Genomic DNA, 23,903 nt, shown 5'->3' with positions numbered 1-23,903 from the left:
AACTGGAGTATTGTGTCCAAAGGCAACATAAGAAAAACATTTTTACACAGCGAGTTGGTCCAGACCTGCAGTAATCACCGGGCAGTGTGAGCTGAGAGTGCGCTGTGGGGCAGCGGCACCAGGTGGTAACACGGGAGGTGAGCGAGCTCCAGGGAGTGGGTTAGAGAAACTCTGGGGGAAAAGCATCGAGTGTGGCCCCAGGCCCCGAGCCCCAAGCCCCAGGCCCCAAGGGAAAACACTCCACATTATCCACTTTACAAACACCCGGTGCGGTGGGCCTCAGGCCCGAACAACAACCTACGGGTTCGGCAAGTTCACAAGTGACTGCAGGGGCTGTGTTCTATTATTGCTGCTGTTAATCACATCGTGCCCATTTTGATAGTTGGGGATTGTTTCTGCTGATGTTAATAACCCCTATCACTGGGCTGGAGTTTATTATTTTGATATTTCAAATAACACAGTGTGTCGGTATTTGATGTCACCAAGATAAGAGGAGACTAATTGATGTCCTGTTACCGACTGCTCCAATTTTGGGCCTTTTCTCCTTTCTAACGCGATATTTTTTCTGTTCTCATACCTTTGGTTACTCTCATGGACAAGTCCCAATTCCTCATTCCTTCCAGAGTGCCTTTCCTCGTCTTGGTATCCAGGGATGATATCGGTAACATGCCCAGAATCACTAAACACAGAACCCAGTCTGTTGATCACTTTCAGCGTGTGCCCCACAGCATCTCTCTCACCTTCGATTTCTCAACAGAGCATCATACCTGCAAACATGGTTTCAATTTAAATTTGATTCCACTCAGGAAATGTATTTAAAAAATAAATACGTAAAAGTAAACTGATCACATCAAATAATTGGCAAAGGTTTAGAGTCAACAAGATGAACAAGTAAACACATCACAGCCCAATAACCCAGCTCTATATTCACAGGATAATCTGTTATCAAACTCCTCGAGTGGACAGATTAGAGAACAATGCTAATTCTAAGAACATCTAGAATCTGTTATAAATATCTTTCACATCCTGACTGGTACAATCTGTCGGTTTCTTTTCAGTTGCAGTGAATGGAAGATTAGAGGGATGTTGGCATATGGAACTCGGTTAATTCAGCTTCTGAAAGGTGTTCGTGTCAAGTTCATTTGATAGAGGAGAAAATGTGGTTGGTATCATTAGAGAGAGGGAGAGAGAAAGAGACAGAGTTCATTGAGCAACAGTTGGTGTTTGCAACCAATTAGCCGTGGATATTTCCATCGTAGAATGTTTAGATTAGAAATATTATGTTGGGATCAGAAATGTCTAAAGACCAGTGGTTTGTGCTTGCCACAGGAAGGCCACAGTGTTTTTACGTGCTTCTAATATTGATGCATGTTGAAGAAAATGCAGACTTGTGTCTCTAGACTATGTAGCAGCCAGGGACTACTATATTAGGTATTGCCTGCTCCAGTTTGATGAGAGGTTGATGGCATAGCAAGAGATCCAGCAGTTTTAAGAATTTATCTCCAGTTATCTGCAGACATCGAATGTCACAGTGTCTTGACAAAATTTGGCATAAGATTACGCTATTGGGTTAAATTATCGGGATCAATTGTTATAGAACTGTTACAGAATTGAATTCTTATAGAATGGAAAAGTAGTGAAGTTATGCTTAACTTGTATCAAACATTGCTAGGCTGTACTTAAGACTACTGAATACAAATCTAGTGCCATGTTAAAAAAAAGGATATAGATGCACTGGAGGGGGTCCAGAGAAGATTTACAAGGATGATAGCAGAAATGAGGGTATATCTATTCTATAAGGAGAGGCTGGGTCTCTTTTCTCTCCAAAAAAAAAGGCTGAATGGTGACCTAATAGAGTTCTTTAAAATTATGAAAGGTTTTGATAGAGTAGATACAGAGTGAGTGTTTCCACTTGTAGGGAAGAGCATAACTAGAGGCCATCAATATACGATAGTCACCAAGAAATCAAATAGGGAATTGAGAAGAAACTTTTTTACCCAAAGATTGGTGAGAATGTGGAACTCGCTACCACAGGAAGTGGTTGAAGTGAATAGTATAGAAGTATTTAAGGGGAGACTAGTCAAGCATTTGAGGGGGAAGGGAATAGAGAGTTATGCTGATAGAATTAGATGAGGACAGACGGGAGGAGGCTTGAGTGGAGTATAAATGCCAGTATGGTCTTGTTGTGCCGAATGGTATGTTTTTGTGTCGTATATCCCATGTAATCCTGTTTTCCAAGACACACTGCTTGAAGGTGGAGATAAATGACTTGCATCCAAATGCAATTGTTACTTTGCTCTTCTTTGTAACATCACAAAGTCTGGACAGAATTTGTTTGTGAAATTAAAATTGATGTGCTGTTCAAGCACATGAGGAGGGAAAGTTAACTGAAATTTAAGGGGATAATCAAGTTTGGTTTATGAAAAGATCCAATCCATGTGGTCTTGCTCAAACTGCATATTCAGAAAGAGGTTTTTGGAGGGAGACTGTTGTGTTAAAAGTAACTAACTTTCTTCATCTTGCAGACTGAATTGCTCTCTGGCATATTTTGTGGAATAAAAGGTCCAAGAAGAGTTAAGTAAAAATGGTTAAATAAAATTAAACAAACAAAATGGATTATAACTTAGAGCAAGTGGGAATGTTTGATCTATGTTGTAAAGATATTATGATAATATTGTATTTGACAGTAAAAATTCCTCCGGGGCTCATGAATGAAATGGTGACCACTGTATCAAAGTTAACGAGAGGAAGTGAGTGAAGATGTAAGATGAAAACAGGAAAATTACACCATCAATTTGGATTTTTTCCTAAATCATTGTTCTTGGGTGAATTGGCATAAATCATCTGGGTGCAATCTGGTATTAATGCAAATTTTTGTGAAAGTCAGGGAAGTGTATTAAATTGATAAGATTTCTCTTCAAGATGTTTGTGTCATTGCCTGTACTGAACAACAAGAAAACTGGATTTGATGGCCTGACCACTATGATGGGGTTTATTTTCTCTTTAAAATGTCTTGAATTGTGTGTTTATTTAAGTTAGGTGCAGTACTGCAGTTAATTGTGGGTGCTCAGCTGTTTCTGGTGAATTAATGTGGACTGTGTTAATTGGGAATAGATTTGTGTGGGATCATTCAGTGCTGAACACATTGTTGGGCTGTGGGTTTGTCCTCAGTCCCAGTTAAGAAATGTTGTTGACACCAAATCTAGGGACTACTTACATTATGACACTAAATCAAGGGTCCACTTATACTGTGACACCAAATGCAGGGACCACATGCATTGTGACACCAAATTCAGGGATCACTTACATTCCGACAGGAAAACCAGGGACCACTTGCATTGTGATCTCAAATCCATGGACCACTTACCCTATGACACCAAATCCATGGACCACTTACACTGATAAATTAGATTCAGGGACCACTTACACCATGACACCAAATCCAGGGAGCACTTACCCTGTGACACCAAATCCATGGACCACTTACACTGAGAAACTAAATTCAGGGACCACTCACAAGGTGACACCAAATCCAAGGATTACCAATACTGTGACACAAAATCCAGGAACCAGTTACACTGAAGCACCAAATCCAGGGACCACTTACACTGAGACACCAATTTATATAGCGCCTTTCACTACCACCGGACCTCTCAATGTTTTTTTTGCTGCCAATAAAGTACTTTTTGGAGTGTAGTCACTGTTGTAATGTGGGAAACGCGGCAGCCAATTTGCGCACAGCGAGCTCCCATAAACAGCATTGTGATAATGACCAGATAACCTGTTTCTTTGTTATGTTGATTGAGGGATAAATATTGGCCAGGGCACCGGGGATAACTCCCTCGCTCTTCTTCGAAATAAATGTAGCATCATGGGATCGTTTAGCGCACTTGAAAGAGCAACCGGGGCCTCAATTTCCAGTGCAGTGCACCCCCGACCTTCTGACTCAGAGACGAATGTGCTGCGCAGTGCTTACACTGAGACTGCAAAATTACATAGGGTATACGGCACATAAACGGGTCATTCGGACTATTTAGTCCATGCCGGCGTTTATGCTCCGCTCGGGAATTATCGAGCCTCAACATGAGGAATGGTAATCTTCAGCCCAGGTATAGGGGTTATCAAGATCAGAAGAAACAAACTCTAGCTGCCAGAATGAACATGGTTCATGCTCAAAGCAATCACGATAAATCCAGGTCTATTTACTAACGTGTGCTTCCAATGGTGGGACTTTTCCCCAGCATTCACCGCGGGGGAGAATGTGCCGCACCCAGCCTACAGGAGCCTAGCGTGCAAGCGCGGGACCCGCCTTGGTTTGGAGCATGCGCGCTGCGTGTAATGGTGGATAGAGACAGTATCAAGCGGCTGCAGACGACTCGGTAATATTCAGCGGAGAGGAGAGGCGTAATGGATCCGCGAGTGGCTGGAGAGGGTTCCTAAACAATTGGTGTATACCGCAAGCCCGGAATAATAACCTGATAGCCCCACGTTTGCAGCTCGCGGCTTTCTCCAGGTCACAGGCCCAGACTTTGTGCAGGAAGGCCGGTTCAGCGCTCCGCCATCTTGAAACAGTGAGTAGCAAAGTGTGGGCGGGGCTTCAGTGTTTAGTCCCAACTGGGTCCCAGTGCCCGTGGAAAGATTAACCGCCTCAGTTACTTTTCTCTCACTCTCCACACGTTGGATTTCTCACCGTCTCTCCTAAAGATGCTACTCAGTTTACATCTCACACATTTGTAGCAAGAGCCCCAGAGATGGGTCCCCTTCTATAGTCCTAGGGCTGGAATGCCCCGTCTACAGTCCCAGGTTTGGAATCCCCATGTACAGTCCCAGGGTTAGAATCCCCATGTACAGTCCCAGAGTTAGAATCCCCATGTGCAGTCCCAGGGTTAGAATCCACATGTACAGTCCCAGAGTTGAAATTCCCATGTACAGTCCCAGGGTTAGAATCTCCATGTACAGTCCCAGGGTGAGAATCTCCATATACAGTCGCAGGGGTAGAATTCCCATGTACAGTCCCAGGGTTAGCATCTCCATGTACAGTCCCAGAGTGAGAATCTCCATATACAGTCACAGGGTTAGAATCCCCATGTACTGTCCCAGGGATAGAATCCCCATGTACAGTCCCAGGGTTAGAATCCCCATGTACACTCCCAGGATTGGAATCCCCATGTACATTCCCAGGGTTGGTATCCTGGGACTGTACACAGACAAAGAAAAAAAGAGAGGCCTTGAATCTGAGTTGGGAAAACAATCATAGAAACATGATTCAGTTTGTATACTAATTTATTTGAAATCAAATCCAATGAATTGTTGCAAGTAACATATTCATTTCATGCCAAGTGGGAAACAAGTGATGTCTGGGATGTGCAGACTGTTTGCGCCTGGTTACACAGCGTGTCTCATGCCCGCTCCCCATAACCCTTATCTCCTTATCGTTTAAGAAGCTGTCTATTTCCGTCTTAAATTTATTCAATGTCCCAGCGTCCACAGCTCTCTGAGGCAGCAAATTGTACAGATTTACAACCCTCTGAGAGAATAAATTTCTCCTCATCTTTGTTTTAAATGGGCAGCCCCTTATTCTAAGATCATGCCCTCCAGTTCTAGTCTCTCCCATCAGTGGAAACATCCTCTCTGCATCCACCTTGTCAAGCCCCTTCGCAATCTTATACGTTTCGATAAGATCACATCTCATTCTTCTTAATTCCAATGAGTAGAGGCCCAACCTACTCAACCTTTCCTCATAAGACAACTCCCACATCTCTGGAATCTACCTAGTGAATGTTCTCTGAACTGCCTCCAAAGCAAGGAGGGGATGAGGAACTTCAGTTTTGTGGAGAGACTGGAGAATGTTTCCTCCGGAGAGCAAAAAAGGATAAAAGGAGATTTGATAGAGATGTACGACAATCTGGCAGCTTTTATGGTGACATTAAGGACCAGGATGGCCGAGTGGTTAAGGCGTTGGGCTTAAGATCTAATGGGTTTATACCCGCGTGGGTTCGAACCCCACTCCTGGTAATTCCTTAGGAGAGAGGCGGGAGTCGAGAGAGGCAGCGGCCTATAAAAGGCTCAGCAGTCCGGGGAGCATCGAGAGAGGCGGGAGTCGAGAGAGGCAGCGGCCTATAAAAGGCTCAGCAGTCCGGGGAGCGTCGAGAGAGGCGGGAGTCGAGAGAGGCAGCGGCCTATAAAAGGCTCAGCAGTCCGGGGAGCGTCGAGAGAGGCGGGAGTCGAGAGAGGCAGCGGCCTATAAAAGGCTCAGCAGTCCGTGGAGCGTCGAGAGAGGCAGCGGCCTATAAAAGGCTCAGCAGTCCGGGGAGCGTCGAGAGAGGCGGGAGTCGAGAGAGGCAGCGGCCTATAAAAGGCTCAGCAGTCCGGGGAGCGTCGAGAGAGGCGGGAGTCGAGAGAGGCAGCGGCCTATAAAAGGCTCAGCAGTCCGGGGAGCGTCGAGAGAGGCGGGAGTCGAGAGAGGCAGCGGCCTATAAAAGGCTCAGCAGTCCGGGGAGCGTCGAGAGAGGCGGGAGTCGAGAGAGGCGTACCGGTGCAGCTCCAGCTGAGAGAAGGCAAAAAAGAAGTAGAAAGAAATCAAAAGGTGACGTCACAGCCAACGTGGTAAGTGATTGGCTGCTGATTGGTGAGTAGTTTTTCTTTTTCTTTATTAGTCAGTAACTTTTAACATTGTTGTCGGCAATTTAAGTGTATCTAAGGGTTAAGTCATGGCAGGACAGCTCGGTCACGTGATATGCTCCTCCTGTACCATGTGGGAACACGGGGACAACACCAGTGTCCCTGACGACTACATGTGCGGGAAGTGTGTCCACCTCCGGCTACTGACGGTCCGCGTTGCGGAGTTGGAGCTGAAGGTGGATTCACTCTGGAGCATCCACGATGCTGAGAATGACGTGAGTATCACGTGTAGTGAGTTGGTCTTACCGCAGGAGAAGGGTCCACAGCCAGCAAGGGAATGGAAGACCAGCAGGAAGAGTAGTGCAAGGAAGGTAGTGCAGGGGTCCCCTGTGGTCATCCCACTGCAAAACAGATACACTGCTTTGAGTGCTGTTGAGGGGGATGACTCATCAGGAGCGGGCAGCAGCAGCCAAGTTCATGGCACCGTGGCTGGCTCTGTTGCACAGGAGGGCAGGAAAAAGAGTGGGCGAGCGATAGTGATAGGGGATTCAATAGTAAGGGGAATAGATAGGCGTTTCTGCGGCCGCAACCGAGACTCCAGGATGGTATGTTGCCTCCCTGGTGCAAGGGTCAAGGATGTCTCGGAGCGGGTGCAGGACATTCTAAAAAGGGAGGGAGAACAGCCAGTTGTCGTGGTGCACGTTGGTACCAATGACATAGGTAAAAAAAGGGATGAGTTCCTATGAAATGAATTTAAGGAGCTAGGAGCTAAATTAAAAAGTAGGACCTCAAAAGTAGTAATCTCGGGATTGCTACCAGTGCCACGTGCTAGTCAGAGTAGGAATCGCAGGATAGCTCAGATGAATACGTGGCTTGAGCAATGGTGCAGCAGGGAGGGATTCAAATTCCTGGGGCATTGGAACCGGTTCTGGGGGAGGTGGGACCAGTACAATCCGGACGGTCTGCACCTGGGCAGAATCGGAACCAATGTCCTCGGGGGAGTGTTTGCTAGTGCTGTTGGGGAGGAGTTAAACTAATATGGCAGGGGGATGGGAACCAATGCAGGGAGATAGAGGGAAACAAAAAGGAGGCAAAAACAAAAGACAGAAAGGAGATGAGGAAAAGTGGAGGGCAGAGAAACCCAAGGCAAAGAACAAAAAGGACCATTGTACAGCAAAATTCTAAAAGGACAGAGGGTGTTAAAAAAACAAGCCTAAAGGCTTTGTGTCTTAATGCAAGAAGTATCCACAATAAGGTGGATGAATTAACTGTGCAAATAGATGTTAACAAATATGATGTGATTGGGATTACGGAGACGTGGCTCCAGGATGAGCAGGGCTGGGAACTCAACATCCAGGGGTATTCAACATTCAGGAAGGATAGAATAAAAGGAAAAGGAGGTGGGGTAGCATTGCTGGTTAAGGAGGAGATTAAGGCAATAGTTAGGAAGGACATTAGCTTGGATGATGTGGAATCTATATGGGTAGAGCTGCAGAACACCAAAGGGCAAAAAACGTTAGTGGGAGTTGTGTACAGACCTCCAAACAGTAGTAGTGATGTTGGGGAGGGCATCAAACAGGAAATTAGGGGTGCGTACAATAAAGGTGCAGCAGTTATAATGGGTGACTTTAATATGCACATAGATTGGGCTAACCAAACTGGAAGCAATACGGTGGAGGAGGATTTTCTGGAGTGCATAAGGGATGGTTTTTTAGACCAATATGTCGAGGAACCAACTAGGGGGGAGGCCATCTTAGACTGGGTGTTATGTAATGAGAGAGGATTAATTAGCAATCTCGTTGTGCGAGGCCCCTTGGGGAAGAGTGACCATAATATGGTGGAATTCTGCATTGGGATGGAGAATGAAACAGTTAATTCAGAGACCATGGTCCAGAACTTAAAGAAGGCTAACTTTGAAGGTATGAGGCGTGAATTGGCTGGGATGGATTGGCGAATGATACTTAAGGGGTTGACTGTGGATGGGCAATGGCAGACATTTAGAGACCGCATGGATGAACTACAACAATTGTACATTCCTGTCTGGCATAGAAATAAAAAAGGGAAGGTGGCTCAACCGTGGCTATCAAGGGAAATCAGGGATAGTATTAAAGCCAAGGAAGTGGCATACAAATTGGCCAGAAATAGCAGCGAACCTGGGGACTGGGAGAAATTTAGAACTCAGCAGAGGAGGACAAAGGGTTTGATGTGATTGGGATTACGGAGACGTGGCTCCAGGATGAGCAGGGCTGGGAACTCAACATCCAGGGGTATTCAACATTCAGGAAGGATAGAATAAAAGGAAAAGGAGGTGGGGTAGCATTGCTGGTTAAGGAGGAGATTAAGGCAATAGTTAGGAAGGACATTAGCTTGGATGATGTGGAATCTATATGGGTAGAGCTGCAGAACACCAAAGGGCAAAAAACGTTAGTGGGAGTTGTGTACAGACCTCCAAACAGTAGTAGTGATGTTGGGGAGGGCATCAAACAGGAAATTAGGGGTGCGTGCAATAAAGGTGCAGCAGTTATAATGGGTGACTTTAATATGCACATAGATTGGGCTAACCAAACTGGAAGCAATACGGTGGAGGAGGATTTTCTGGAGTGCATAAGGGATGGTTTTTTAGACCAATATGTCGAGGAACCAACTAGGGGGGAGGCCATCTTAGACTGGGTGTTATGTAATGAGAAAGGATTAATTAGCAATCTCGTTGTGCGAGGCCCCTTGGGGAAGAGTGACCATAATATGGTGGAATTCTGCATTAGAATGGAGAATGAAACAGTTAATTCAGAGACCATGGTCCAGAACTTAAAGAAGGCTAACTTTGAAGGTATGAGGCGTGAATTGGCTGAGATGGATTGGCGAATGATACTTAAGGGGTTGACTGTGGATGGGCAATGGCAGACATTTAGAGACCGCATGGATGAACTACAACAATTGTACATTCCTGTCTGGCATAGAAATAAAAAAGGGAAGGTGGCTCAACCGTGGCTATCAAGGGAAATCAGGGATAGTATTAAAGCCAAGGAAGTGGCATACAAATTGGCCAGAAATAGCAGCGAACCTGGGGACTGGGAGAAATTTAGAACTCAGCAGAGGAGGACAAAGGGTTTGATTAGGGCAGGGAAAATGGAGTATGAGAAGAAGCTTGCAGGGAACATTAAGACGGATTGCAAAAGTTTCTATAGATATGTAAAGAGAAAAAGGTTAGTAAAGACAAACGTAGGTCCCCTGCAGTCAGAATCAGGGGAAGTCATAACGGGGAACAAAGAAATGGCGGACCAATTGAACAAGTACTTTGGTTCGGTATTCACGAAGGAGGACACGAACAACCTTCCGGTTATAAAAGGGGTCGGGGGGTCTAGTAAGGAGGAGGAACTGAGGGAAATCCTTATTAGCCGGGAAATTGTGTTGGGGAAATTGATGGGATTGAAGGCCGATAAATCCCCAGGGCCTGATGGACTGCATCCCAGAGTACTTAAGGAGGTGGCCTTGGAAATAGTGGATGCGTTGACAGTCATTTTCCAACATTCCATTGACTCTGGATCAGTTCCTATGGAGTGGAGGGTAGCCAATGTAACCCCACTTTTTAAAAAACGAGGGAGAGAGAAAACAGGGAATTATAGACCGGTCAGCCTGACATCGGTAGTGGGTAAAATGATGGAATCAATTATTAAGGATGTCATAGCAGTGCATTTGGAAAGAGGTGACATGATAGGTCCAAGTCAGCATGGATTTGTGAAAGGGAAATCATGCTTGACAAATCTTCTGGAATTTTTTGAGGATGTTTCCAGTAGAGTGGATAAGGGAGAACCAGTTGATGTGGTATATTTGGACTTTCAGAAGGCGTTCGACAAGGTCCCACACAAGAGATTGATGTGCAAAGTTAGAGCACATGGGATTGGGGGTAGTGTACTGACATGGATTGAGAACTGGTTGTCAGACAGGAAGCAAAGAGTAGGAGTAAATGGGTACTTTTCAGAATGGCAGGCAGTGACTAGTGGGGTACCGCAGGGTTCTGTGCTGGGGCCCCAGCTGTTTACACTGTACATTAATGATTTAGATGAGGGGATTGAGTGTAGTATCTCCAAGTTTGCGGATGACACTAAGTTGGGTGGCAGTGTGAGCTGCGAGGAGGATGCTGTGAGGCTGCAGAGCGACTTGGATAGGTTAGGTGAATGGGCAAATGCATGGCAGATGAAGTATAATGTGGATAAATGTGAGGTTATCCACTTTGGTGGTAAAAACAGAGAGACAGACTATTATCTGAATGGTGACAGATTAGGAAAAGGGGAGGTGCAAAGAGACCTGGGTGTCATGGTACATCAGTCATTGAAGGTTGGCATGCAGGTGCAGCAGGCGGTTAAGAAAGCAAATGGCATGTTGGCCTTCATAGCAAGGGGATTTGAGTACAGGGGCAGGGAGGTGTTGCTACAGTTGTACAGGGCATTGGTGAGGCCACACCTGGAGTATTGTGTACAGTTTTGGTCTCCTAACCTGAGGAAGGACATTCTTGCTATTGAGGGAGTGCAGCGAAGGTTCACCAGACTGATTCCCGGGATGGCGGGACTGACCTATCAAGAAAGACTGGATCAACTGGGCTTGTATTCACTGGAGTTCAGAAGAATGAGAGGGGACCTCATAGAAACATATAAAATTCTGACGGGGTTAGACAGGTTAGATGCAGGAAGAATGTTCCCAATGTTGGGGAAGTCCAGAACCAGGGGTCACAGTCTAAGGATAAGGGGTAAGCCATTTAGGACCGAGATGCGGAGGAACTTCTTCACCCAGAGAGTGGTGAACCTGTGGAATTCTCTACCACAGAAAGTTGTTGAGGCCAATTCACTAAATATATTCAAAAAGGAGTTAGATGAGGTCCTTACTGCTAGGGGGATCAAGGGGTATGGCGAGAAAGCAGGAATGGGGTACTGAAGTTGAATGTTCAGCCATGAACTCATTGAATGGCGGTGCAGGCTAGAAGGGCCGAATGGCCTACTCCTGCACCTATTTTCTATGTTTCTATGTTTCTATTAGGGCAGGGAAAATGGAGTACGAGAAGAAGCTTGCAGGGAACATTAAGACGGATTACAAAAGTTTCTATAGATATGTAAAGAGAAAAAGGTTAGTAAAGACAAACGTAGGTCCCCTGCAGTCAGAATCAGGGGAAGTCATAACGGGGAACAAAGAAATGGCGGACCAATTGAACAAGTACTTTGGTTCGGTATTCACGAAGGAGGACACGAACAACCTTCCGGTTATAAAAGGGGTCGGGGGGTCTAGTAAGGAGGAGGAACTGAGGGAAATCCTTATTAGCCGGGAAATTGTGTTGGGGAAATTGATGGGATTGAAGGCCGATAAATCCCCAGGGCCTGATGGACTGCACCCCAGAGTACTTAAGGAGGTGGCCTTGGAAATAGTGGATGCGTTGACAGTCATTTTCCAACATTCCATTGACTCTGGATCAGTTCCTATGGAGTGGAGGGTAGCCAATGTAACCCCACTTTTTAAAAAAGGAGGGAGAGAGAAAACAGGGAATTATAGACCGGTCAGCCTGACATCGGTAGTGGGTAAAATGATGGAATCAATTATTAAGGATGTCATAGCAGTGCATTTGGAAAGAGGTGACATGATAGGTCCAAGTCAGCATGGATTTGTGAAAGGGAAATCATGCTTGACAAATCTTCTGGAATTTTTTGAGGATGTTTCCAGTAGAGTGGATAAGGGAGAACCAGTTGATGTGGTATATTTGGACTTTCAGAAGGCGTTCGACAAGGTCCCACACAAGAGATTGATGTGCAAAGTTAGAGCATATGGGATTGGGGGTAGTGTACTGACATGGATTGAGAACTGGTTGTCAGACAGGAAGCAAAGAGTAGGAGTAAATGGGTACTTTTCAGAATGGCAGGCAGTGACTAGTGGGGTACCGCAAGGTTCTGTGCTGGGGCCCCAGCTGTTTACACTGTACATTAATGATTTAGATGAGGGGATTAAATGTAGTATCTCCAAATTTGCGGATGACACTAAGTTGGGTGGCAGTGTGAGCTGCGAGGAGGATGCTGTGAGGCTGCAGAGCGACTTGGATAGGTTAGGTGAGTGGGCAAATGCATGGCAGATGAGATATAATGTGGATAAATGTGAGGTTATCCACTTTGGTGGTAAAAACAGAGAGACAGACTATTATGTGAATGGTGACAGATTAGGAAAAGGGGAGGTGCAAAGAGACCTGGGTGTCATGGTACATCAGTCATTGAAGGTTGGCATGCAGGTGCAGCAGGCGGTTAAGAAAGCAAATGGCATGTTGGCCTTCATAGCAAGGGGATTTGAGTACAGGGGCAGGGAGGTGTTGCTACAGTTGTACAGGGCCTTGGTGAGGCCACACCTGGAGTATTGTGTACAGTTTTGGTCTCCTAACTTGAGGAAGGACATTCTTGCTATTGAGGGAGTGCAGCGAAGGTTCACCAGACTGATTCCCGGGATGGCGGGACTGACCTATCAAGAAAGACTGGATCAACTGGGCTTGTATTCACTGGAGTTCAGAAGAATGAGAGGGGACCTCATAGAAACATTTAAAATTCTGACGGGGTTAGACAGGTTAGATGCAGGAAGAATGTTCCCAATGTTGGGGAAGTCCAGAACCAGAGGTCACAGTCTAAGGATAAGGGGTAAGCCATTTAGGACCGAGATGCGGAGGAACTTCTTCACCCGGAGAGTGGTGACCCTGTGGAATTCTCTACCACAGAAAGTTGTTGAGGTCAATTCACTAAATATATTCAAAAAGGAGTTAGATGAGGTCCTTACTACTGGGGGGATCAAGGAGTATGGCGAGAAAGCAGGAATGGGGTACTGAAGTTGAATGTTCAGCCATGAACTCATTGAATGGCGGTGCAGGCTAGAAGGGCCGAATGGCCTACTCCTGCACCTATTTTCTATGTTTCTATGTTTCTATGTTTCTCCAGTGCCAGCCCTACAAATGACCAGATTCATTAAGCTCAATTTCACAACCTGCCTTTATGTTTTGGTAGGCTCTCTCTCAAGCTTCCTTTTTCCTGTTTGAAATTAATTTTACAGGGTGTCAAAAGGGGAGGATTTGCAGACGGAAATCTCAAACCAAATCTCATATCAAGATCTCATGGAGTTACTCGGTATATCGGGACGGAAATATGATCGGCCTTTGAACATGAAAGCTAAAAGCAACGTTCACAGCAGGGAGAAACAGTACACTTGCTCTGTGTGTGGACAAGGCTTCAGCCTATCGTCTAACCTGGAGAGACACAAGTGCAGTCACACTGGGGAGAGGCCATTCACCTGCTTCGTATGTGGGCAGGGTTTCATTCATTCATCCAACCTGCTGACACACCAGCGAGTTCACACTGGGGAGAGACCATTCACCTGCGCAGTGTGTGAGAAGGGATTCACTCAGTCATACCACCTTGTAACTCACCAGCGAATTCATACTGGGGAGAGGCCGTTCACCTGCTCCGTGTGTGGCAAGGGATTCGCTCAGTCATCCGAACTGCTGATACACCAACGAGTTCATACTGGGGAGAGGCCGTTCATTTGCTCTGAGTGTGGGAAAGGATTCAATCGGTCATCTCACCTGCTGATACACCAGCGAGTTCATACTGGGGAGAGGCCGTTCACCTGCTCTGAATGTGGAAAGGGATTCGCACAGTCATCCAGCCTGCTGAAACACCAGCGAGTTCATACTGGAGAGAGACCGTTCGTTCACCTGCTTTGAATGTGGGAAGAGTTTCACTCAGTCATCCGACCTGCTGAGACACCAGCGAGTTCACACTGGGGAGAGACCGTTCACCTGCTCTGAATGTGGGAAGGGGTTCAATCAGCCATCCCACCTGCTGAAACACCAGCGAGTTCACAAGTGACTGCAAGGTTTGGATTCTGCTGTTGTTGCTGCTGTTAATCACATCCTGGATTGAATCATGTTCATTCTGACTGTTGGAGTTTGTTTCTGCTGGTGTTGATAATCTTTTAACTGAGCTGGAGTTTAATATTTTGATATTTCAAATAACACAGTTTGTCAATATTTAATGTCTCCAAGATAAGAGGTGACTAATTGATGTCCTGTTACTGACTGCTACATTTTTGGGCCTTTTCTCCTTTCTAACTCTACATTATTTCAGTTTTCGTACCTTCAGTTACTTCGTGGACAAGTCCCAGCTCCCCATACCTCCCAGAGTACCTCTCCTATCCTTGGGATGCAGCGATGATATTGGTAACATGCCTGGGATCACGAAACACAAAACCCAATCTGTTAATCACTTTCAGCTACTGGACTTTGCGTGTGCCCCACAGCATCTCGCACCTTCGATGTGTCAATAGAGCATCACGCTTGCAAACCTCGTCTTGAATTTAAATCCATTCAGAAAATATATTTAACCAAATATAAACAAGTAAATACATCATGGCCCAATAATGCAACTTTATATTCACAGCAAGAAGTCTGTTATCTAACTCCTCGAGTGGACAAAATAAATATCCCAAATGTAAGAGCTCCATGAATCCTTCAGTACCTTTCAAATCGTGACCCGTTCCTCCCTATTCTAGAATTCCCCATCCCTGTGGGAGTCGATATTGATCAAAAACTGCTAATTGGAAATTTCTAACATTTTTTCTCTTTCTGGTGTTTAAAGCTGACCAGTTCCTTCTCTCAGAGAATCTGCAAGGAGACTCTTTGATTTAAACACAGATCTCCCCTCTCTTATATCTGGGATTAGAGTTACTGGGAATTTGAATACCTGACCACTCAAAAGTGCCCGTCAGTCATACGCAGACTGAACCAATCACACAGCTCGGTGTCAGTGTGAACTATTCCTCTCTCCAGCCTGTAACCGATAAAACTTGTAACACTGAGGCTGAAATTCCACTTCCGTGTGCCGGGGGTGCAGGCAGTGCTGGGCACAGAGGGAGCAGCAAACTGGGTTCAGAGTGGGCATGCTGGCTTTACCCTTTCCCGGGGTTTTCCCCTGAGCATGTGCTGGGGCCCAGTGCTTTCACTGCTCTGGGGTATTTCTGGGCGTGTCCTCACTGCCCCTGGAATTCCCACGCATTTCCCCTGAGTGTGAGGCCAGCGCTCTGTGCCTTTAAACACTGGAGTGAAGCCAAGTCCTGCAGGCACACAGTCACCATGAGGAGTTTCTAACTGTCTAGACCGACCTTTTGGGGAAATTAATCCCACTTTTGGGCCAGTTGTGTTTTTTTCCCATTGTTCCGTTTCCTGTTCCTTTGGTTTAAATCTTTATTTGTTCCCTTTGGTTTGGTTTTACTTTCACTGCTGGGCCTCCCACTAAAAGCACTTTGTCTGATCTGCCCTTGGGAATTAGCAGACCCATGGCAACACTGGTAAGACATTCTATTCCACAGAATCGGCTAGTTGGAAATTCTAATCAGATCAGGGGAAAGAGCAAGGTTTTTCTGTTATTGACCACAATATAAGCTTAAATCAGAGTGGGTAATAGATTAGATTATAATGTGCGATGTTTACACCTTTAATTGTGAAACTATAAGAAATAATATAATTAACAGTAAGCAGAGAAGTTTAGCGATATTGAGAACATTACTGAAGAAAAGTATCTGCTGGGATCCAGGAAATGTGTTCAAGTTCCACCTGTCTTTTCCTTGTTTCCTGCCAAAACCCAGCAAAGAAGAGTCCAGTGCCAGAAGTGGATCACTGCACGGTATAAAAGTAAGGGGAGACTGATGTAAGCGGGCAGTCAGGACTGGAGACACCGGAGATCAAGCTCAGGATGCCCGCGGTTCCATCCAGCAGGCTAACCTCATGTCAGTTACTGTGGACACGTGGGACTTGCATGTTTACTCTGATTGATGGATCAGTACAAGATACAGTACTGGGCAGAAAATCTGCTCATCTTATATTTCTTATTAAAATTGCTGACACTGGATTCTCAAACCTGCTAATTAATATCACATAGCATTAGCTAGAATCTGACAACTCTTTACTGTTCCACTCTACTCCTTTTACATTTTTACCATTAAATCTACTTTTCTGACCATTGTCTTCTCCCAAAATATATCACCTCATATTTCTCTGCATTAATTTCATCTGACATCTACCAAACCCATTTACTAACTTGTGTATTCACACAGAAGTCACTTGCAGTCCTCACAGTTGGTCATGGTCCCAGATTTGGTGTCATCTGGAAAGTTTGATCATATGCCCCAGTCCAGATCCTGTCTCTATATTAAGAGCAATGGTCCCAACACTGATCCTGGGGACACTACTGTTTACATCCCTCCAGTCTGAAGGACATCCATTAACCACTACTCTCTGTTTTCTGCCTTTTACCCAACTTCCTGTCCACACTGCCCCACTCCCTTTAATATCGTGAGCCTTCATTTGATAAACAAGCCTCCCGTCTGGCACCTTATCAAACACGTTTTGCCAATCCATCTGCACAACATCCACTGCATTTCCTTTCTCACTACACTATGTTATTTTCTGCAATAATCCCTACTGTCTGACCTGAATGAATCCATTTCACTACCAAATGTTGCAATGTTTGCTCCACACCACAGGGTTTCATCTGTTTAAAGCCACAACAGAAAGGTCCACAAAGTGGCCCCGTGGCAAACTCCAGGAGAGGGAGGAAATGAGCATCTGTAAATGAAGGAGACCGGTGAGGGAGCGTCTGTAAATGGAGAATTGTTGACTGGTCAGGGAGTGTCTGGAAATGGTGACTGGTGAGGGAGCATCTGTAAATGAAGGAAAAATGGAAACCAGTCAGGGAACGTCTGTAAATGGAGGAGAAATGGTGACTGGTCAGGGAGCATCTATAAATGAAGAAATGGGGACTGGTCAGGGAGCATCTGCAAATGAAGCAAGAATGGGGACTCGTTAGGGAGTGTCTAAATGAAGGAAAAATCGTGACTGGACAGGGAGTGTCTGTAAATGAAGGAGAAATAGTGACTGGGTTCAGTTGTACACTCACTGGTTCCTCTCTCTGTCGAACCTGTCATATGCAATATTTGTGGACGATTTTTACTAAATCAGATTTTAAAAATGATAAATGATACAGAAAATAACTGATTTCACATCTTATGTAGAGGGAGCTTTACGCTGTATCTAGTCCGTGCTGTACCTGCCCTGGGAGTGTTTGATAGGAGTTTGTAGAGGGACCTTTACCTAACCTGGGAGGATTTCATGGGACAGATTAGAGGGAGCTTTACTCAGTATCTATCTGATGCTGGGCTTGACGTGGGAGTGTTTTATGACCACTTTAAATATGCTTTACACTGTATCTAACACATACTGTACCTGACCTGGGAGTGTTTGATGCGTAGTTTAAATATGCTTTACACTGTATGTAATCCATGCTGTACGTGTCCTGGTTGTGTTTGATGGAACAGTGTAGAGCAGTGGTGGGCAAAATACGCTCCGTGGGCCATATCCGGCCCGCCAAGACATTCTATCCGTCCCGCTGGATGGGACAGAAATAGAACGCGAGCCGGAGCTCGAGCTGTACATTCGTCTATCCACTTTCACTTATCATGGGTCAGAGACAGAACCGAACTGCAGCCAAGGAAAAACCATAGCAATACTTCGTTCAAAATAATTCGCAAAATCGATTCTCCCCGGCCGATTAAAAGGATCCATTCGGTGAATCTGGACCCCAATGGCGGACGTATGTACCCAGAATGCACTGCATACTAGAATATGCCCTATCCAATTTAGAGTAGGGTCATGGCTGCTCATCTCCACAGATCTTTTACTGAAGAAAGTGGCCGGCGCTGCATCTTCTGCCGGTATCCATAGTATGACGACAGGGAAGTTCTCATCTGGCATCAATTGGGACGGCATTAGTAATCTTTGCAGAGGGACATGAGGATGACTGAGATGGGGAATTAATGCTGACACAGGCTCTAAAGAGGGTACAGTTCTGTTTCACAGCACTGATTTACAGAGGTTGGGACAGTTTTGGATCTGGCCTGGAGACGACGAAGGTTGAACAGGTTGCACTGGTTCTGTAGTTTAGTTCCACTCCAGCAGGGAGCTTGTTGAGTGTGAGGTGGAGCATTACTGCGAGGAAGATCGAGAAGAGGGTTGGCGTGATGACGCAGCCCTGCTTCACCCCGGTCCGGACGTGGCTTGGGTCTGTGATGAATCCGTTGGTCAGGATCATGTCATCATGGAGCAGGTGGAGGATGGTGACAAACTTTTGATGGCAGCCAAAACGGAGGAGGACGATCCATAGTCCCTCGCGGTTGACAGTGTCAAAGGCATTTGTAAGGTCCAAGAAGGCAATGTACAAGGGTTGGTGCTGTTCCCTGCATTTCTCTTGCAGCTTTCATCTGCAGCATCAAAGCACTGACCACACTCGACCAGTTCCATTGGGCAGGCCACATTGCTCATATGCCTGACACAAGACTCCCAAAGCAAGCGTTCTACTCGGAACTCTTACATGGCAAGCAAGCCCAAGGTGGGCAGAGGAAACATTTCAAGGACACCCTCAAAGCCTCCTTGATGAAGTGCAACATCCCCACCGACACCTGCGAGTCCTTGGCCAAAGATCACCCTAAGTGGAGGAAGTGCATCCAGGAGGGCGCTGAGCACCTCGAGTCTCGTCGCTGAGAGCATGCAGAAAACAAGTGCAGCAGAGGAAAGAGAGCGCAGCCAATCAGACTCCCCACCCACCCTTTCCTTCAACGACTGTCTGTCTTATCTGTGACAGAGACTGTAATTCCCATATTGGACTTTTCAGTCACCTAAGAACTCACTTTTAGAGTGGAAGTAAGTCTTCCTCGATTTCGAGGGACTGACTATGATGATGACAATGATTTACAAAGAACAGAAGATACCACAACATTTTCAACTTTTATCTTTGATTCATTTCTAGGCAGTATTGAATTCATGTGTATGTAATATAGCATCTGACTACGATCTGAATTTATGTTTATGCAATGTTCATGTTTATCAAATGTTCCCTCTAAATCTTTTTCTGCGTACGTTCCCTTTAAATTTGCTGCTCAGCCACTAGGCAGTCGCACATGTGCAGTGTCACTTCCAGCGACAGGACCTGGGGAGCAGCCTGCGTGGGACCGCACGATTGTAGCTTGACCGTGCGGCCACGTGCCTTAGGGCCAACATTGGTGGGCAGCCCTCAACAGCTCAACAAAACTCGTTAAGTGGCTCTCCCGCCCAAATAATTGCCCACCCCAGGTCTAGGTGATGGAAGCCTTGACAAGTTGCGGCATCTTGTAGATGGTACACACTGCAGCCACGGCACACCGGTGCAATGTTACCGAATAGACAAAAAACGGTCTGTTAACAAATATAAACAGCAATTCCAGCTGCCCAAATCAGGTGTAACTGCCATCTATTCTGGGTTGTAATGGTTCACATTAAGGACACACATGAGGTAATAACAAGGCATTGTTGTGTGTATGGTACCACATTGTAATAACATAAGAACATAAGAAATAGGAACAGGAGTAGGCCATACAGCCCCTCGAGCCTGGTCCGCCATTTAATTAGATCATTGCTGATCCGATCATCGACTCAGGTCCACTTCCCTGCCTGCTCACCACAACCCCTTATTCCCTTATTGGTTAAGAAACTGTCTATCTCTGTCATAAATTTATTCGATGACCCAGCTTCCACAGCTCTCTGAGGCAGAAAATTCCACAGATTTGCAACCCTCTGAGAAAATAAATTCCTCCTCATCTTAGTTTTAAATGGGTGACCCCTTATTCTAAGATTATGCCCCCTAGTTCTAGTTTCCCCTATCAGTGGAAACATCCTCGCTGCATCCACTTGTCAAGCCCCCTTATAATCTTATACACCTCTCATTCTTCTGAATTCCAATGAGTAGAGGCCCAACCTACTCAACCTTTCCTCATAAGTCAACCCCCTCATCTCGGAATCAACCTAGTGAACCTTCTCTGAACTGTCTCTAAAGCAAGTATATCCTTTCTTAAATATGGGAACCAAAACTTTATGCAGTATTCCAGGTGTAGCCTCACCAATACCCCGTATAACTGTGGCAAGACTTCCTTCCTTTTCTGCTCCATCCTCTTTGCAATAAAGGCCGAGATACCATTGGCCTTCCTGATCACTTGCTGTACCTGCATATTAACCTTTTTTGTGTCATGCACAAGGACCCCCAGGTCCCGCTGTACTGCGGCACCTGGGGCTAGATTTACCTATCATTTTCTGTGGGTTCTCGGTGATTTTCTCGGTGGTAAAGCTGTTTTTCCACCTGGCGAATGTTTCCCCCTTAGTTTTTTAATGGTATCACTCACATCTTAACATGTCTGCCAGGACCAAACCGCCGATGTGCAATGGCGAGAAAAATCACCACGACGTAAATTTGGCCTCAATGGAAGCCTGTCCAGATCGCTAAGGGAACTGCCCTGTAAAAACTACTTAAACAGGCGGAAGGTGAGTACTCTGCAAAGAAAGGTAAGTTAGAGGTTCTTTATTTTGTTTTTATTTTAAAACGGCAAATGGTGTAAAAGTGTCTTGGGAATGCTTTTTATGAATTTTTTTTTAATTGAATTTAAAAAAAGTTTTTCCACCTCCCTCGGCCCAACTGCAGCCTTGGATGAAATTTTAAATACTTACCATCCATTCCAGTAAGAATCGCCCATTTTACTTAGTTTCCCCTTAACCACCGAGAAAGTCGCCAATAATAATGGTGCAATGCCCATTTTCTACCGGGTGATTAATTTTAATTAGTTTAAACATAAAAGTGGAAATTCTCACCAGCATTATTCACCAAACATTAGCGTTTTTTCAGAACGGGCAATCAGGCATTGAGGGGCTCAGAGGAAAGTATAGCACTTTGCAATTTTTCTCCATTTAAATAATAACTCGCTCTTTGATTTTTTTCTGCCAAATTTCATAAACTCACACTTTCCAACTTTTTTTGCTCCATCTGCCAAATTTTTGTCCACTCACTTAGCCTCTCTATGTCCTTTTGCAGGTTGTTTGTGTCCTCCTCACACATTGCTTTTCCTCCCATCTTTGTATCATCAGCAAACTTGGCCACGTTACACTCGGTCCCTTCTTCCAAGTCATTAATATAGATTGTAAATAGTTGGGGTCCCAGCACTGATCATTGCGGCACTCCACTAGTTACTGAGAATGAACCATTTATCCCGACTCTCTGTTTTCCATTAGTTAGCCAATCCTCTATCCATGCTAATATATTACCCCATACCCTTTTATCTTGTGCAGTAACCTTTTATGTGGCACCTTGTCAAATGCCTTCTGGAAGTCCAAATACACCATATCCACTGGTTCCCCCTTATCCACCTTGTTCATTACAACCTCAAAGTATTCCAGCAAGTTTGTCAAACATGACTTTCCTTCCATAAATCCATGTGGACTCTGCCTGGCTGAATTATGTTTTTCCAAATGTCATGCTACTGCTTCTTTAATAATGGACTCCAACATTTTCCCAACCACAGCTGTTAGGCTAACTGGTCTATAGTTTCCTGTTTTTTGTCTGCCTCCTTTTTTAAATAGGGACATTACATTTGCAGTTTTTCAATCTGCTGGCACCTCCCCAGAATCCAGGGAATTTTGGTAAATTGCAACCAATTTTCTGTGGTGTGGGCTGATAATATAAAGAATTATCGCTGATTTTATGAAATAATAAAACAAGAAGGATGGAGTTTACCAATCCCAGCACACGATGTCCCCTCTGTACTGTGCGGGGAGATGTGGGGCAGACACCAGGACTTCCTTCCTGTGGACCATGGCCACAACTGATGTAACCGGGGAGACAATGGGTTCTGTTCGATTCTAAAACATGGAACAGCAGCAGGACCAGCGTGTCTGAGGATAGAGCAGGCCGTTCCTTCTCACAGTGGGAAACACAACCTGTCAGCTCAAATTTAATTCACAGCATTGGCGTTTGCTTAATGGAAGGATGTTTGTATGAAAGATTATAATATTCCTTATTCCAGACTGTCAATGATATATTACTGGAGTAGATGAAATTGCAATTAGGATTAAAATGTTCCTTGATAAAGATTTCGGATCAGTGTTGCTGGCAGTTCTGCACTAATCCAGAAGGAGAATGATCCGAGCCAGGCCTGGTCCAGATTTAAGTTCACAGCAGGACTTCAGACTGGTTTCAGGAACATTTTCTGCTCCCAGTCTCTGAGACACTGGCTCCTCACACTCGGGCACTGTATGTCCACAGTCTCATCCAATCTCTGAGACACTGGCTCCTCACACTTGGACACTGTGTACCCACAATCTCACCCAGTCTCTGAGACACTGGCTCCTCACACTCGGACACTGTGTGTCCACAGTCTCATCCAATCTCTGAGACACTGGCTCCTCACACTCGGACAATGTGTACCCACAATCTTAGCCAGTCTCTGAGACACTGGCTCCTCACACTTGGATCCCAATTGTTATTCGCTGTCCCTGTTTATACTCTATCTCCCGCTGCTGGTGTTCTCTCACCACTTGACAGGTTGCTGTTTGCGAGGAGATTTGCCTCTGGAGGTTTAGCGGGATGTCTGCTCAGTCCTGACCATTTTCTGGATGGCTCATTGTCTGCAAGGTGCTGGGGAGACATCCAGGCACTGGAGGCGGTGCGGGTAAGGGACAAAGGCTGATGCTGGTGTCAAAGGATTGAGGTGTGAGGTAGACTGGGGAAACATGGGCTGCACAGACTGAAAAGGAGAAGCTGGAAGGAGCTCAGAAAAAGGTGGTTATGTGGGTGGAAAAGTGGGACTTCGAAACATCACTTTAAGTCAAATTGTGAGAGAAGGATTCTGGGACATAGGGTAACACTGAGTGAAGATAAACTTAGGACTGATCTCAGGAATTCTTCTCCTTCCAGACAGTGAGCAACACTTGGAGCGGACTCCAGGTGGAGCTGGGGGTGACACTCACTGCCAAAGACAACCTCCTCCCACTGGTCCTGGGCTGTATTCGCCATCAGCTTTTTGTCCTCAGGACCATGAGACAGGGTGGTCCTGTGTTGTATTTCACACAGTAAGAACAAGCCGAAGAGTGTGCGAATGTGAGGCTTCAATGTGAGAAGAACCAGCTTCCTCAGACACTGTTGTGGTCTAGAAAGTTTCACAACTGAAATGCTGCATTACCCATGTCATTGCTGCAGTGATTTCACCGCCAGATTCCCCGCCCCGCCTCCACCCAAGGCGGGATCCCAATATCGGGCAGTAACTGGACCGTGTGCTTCTGCCACATATTGGATTTGGGAAACCCAGAGAAAACTCTGCCGGGATCACGGCCGGGTCACTCTGGATGGCTAAGAGCCAAGGGA

The 23,903-nt window shown here is 45.6% G+C and overlaps 2 protein-coding genes, 1 non-coding gene and 1 pseudogene across 3 annotated transcripts in view; 3 read left to right on the top strand and 1 right to left on the bottom strand.

The window, feature by feature from the left end:
• The window catches only part of LOC139273553 (zinc finger protein 16-like), a 45,851-nt pseudogene extending 31,189 nt beyond the window's left edge, over positions 1–14,662 (top strand).
• Positions 1–23,903, bottom strand: part of LOC139274083 (zinc finger protein 850-like) — a 203,474-nt gene that overhangs the window by 32,923 nt on the left and 146,648 nt on the right. The window lies entirely within an intron of this gene.
• Positions 1–23,903, top strand: part of LOC139273518 (zinc finger protein 664-like) — a 221,311-nt gene that overhangs the window by 69,273 nt on the left and 128,135 nt on the right. The gene's annotated exons all lie outside the window — the stretch shown is intronic.
• trnal-uaa (transfer RNA leucine (anticodon UAA)) lies at positions 5,933–6,015 on the top strand. The gene has a single exon. It is a non-coding gene; the product is annotated as a tRNA-Leu (tRNA).

The sequence above is a fragment of the Pristiophorus japonicus genome, chromosome 9, assembly GCF_044704955.1.
Source record: "Pristiophorus japonicus isolate sPriJap1 chromosome 9, sPriJap1.hap1, whole genome shotgun sequence".
Lineage (NCBI taxonomy): Eukaryota > Metazoa > Chordata > Chondrichthyes > Pristiophoridae > Pristiophorus > Pristiophorus japonicus.
Note: the sequence above shows the minus strand (reverse complement) of the source record. Positions and strands in the feature narration are given on the sequence as shown.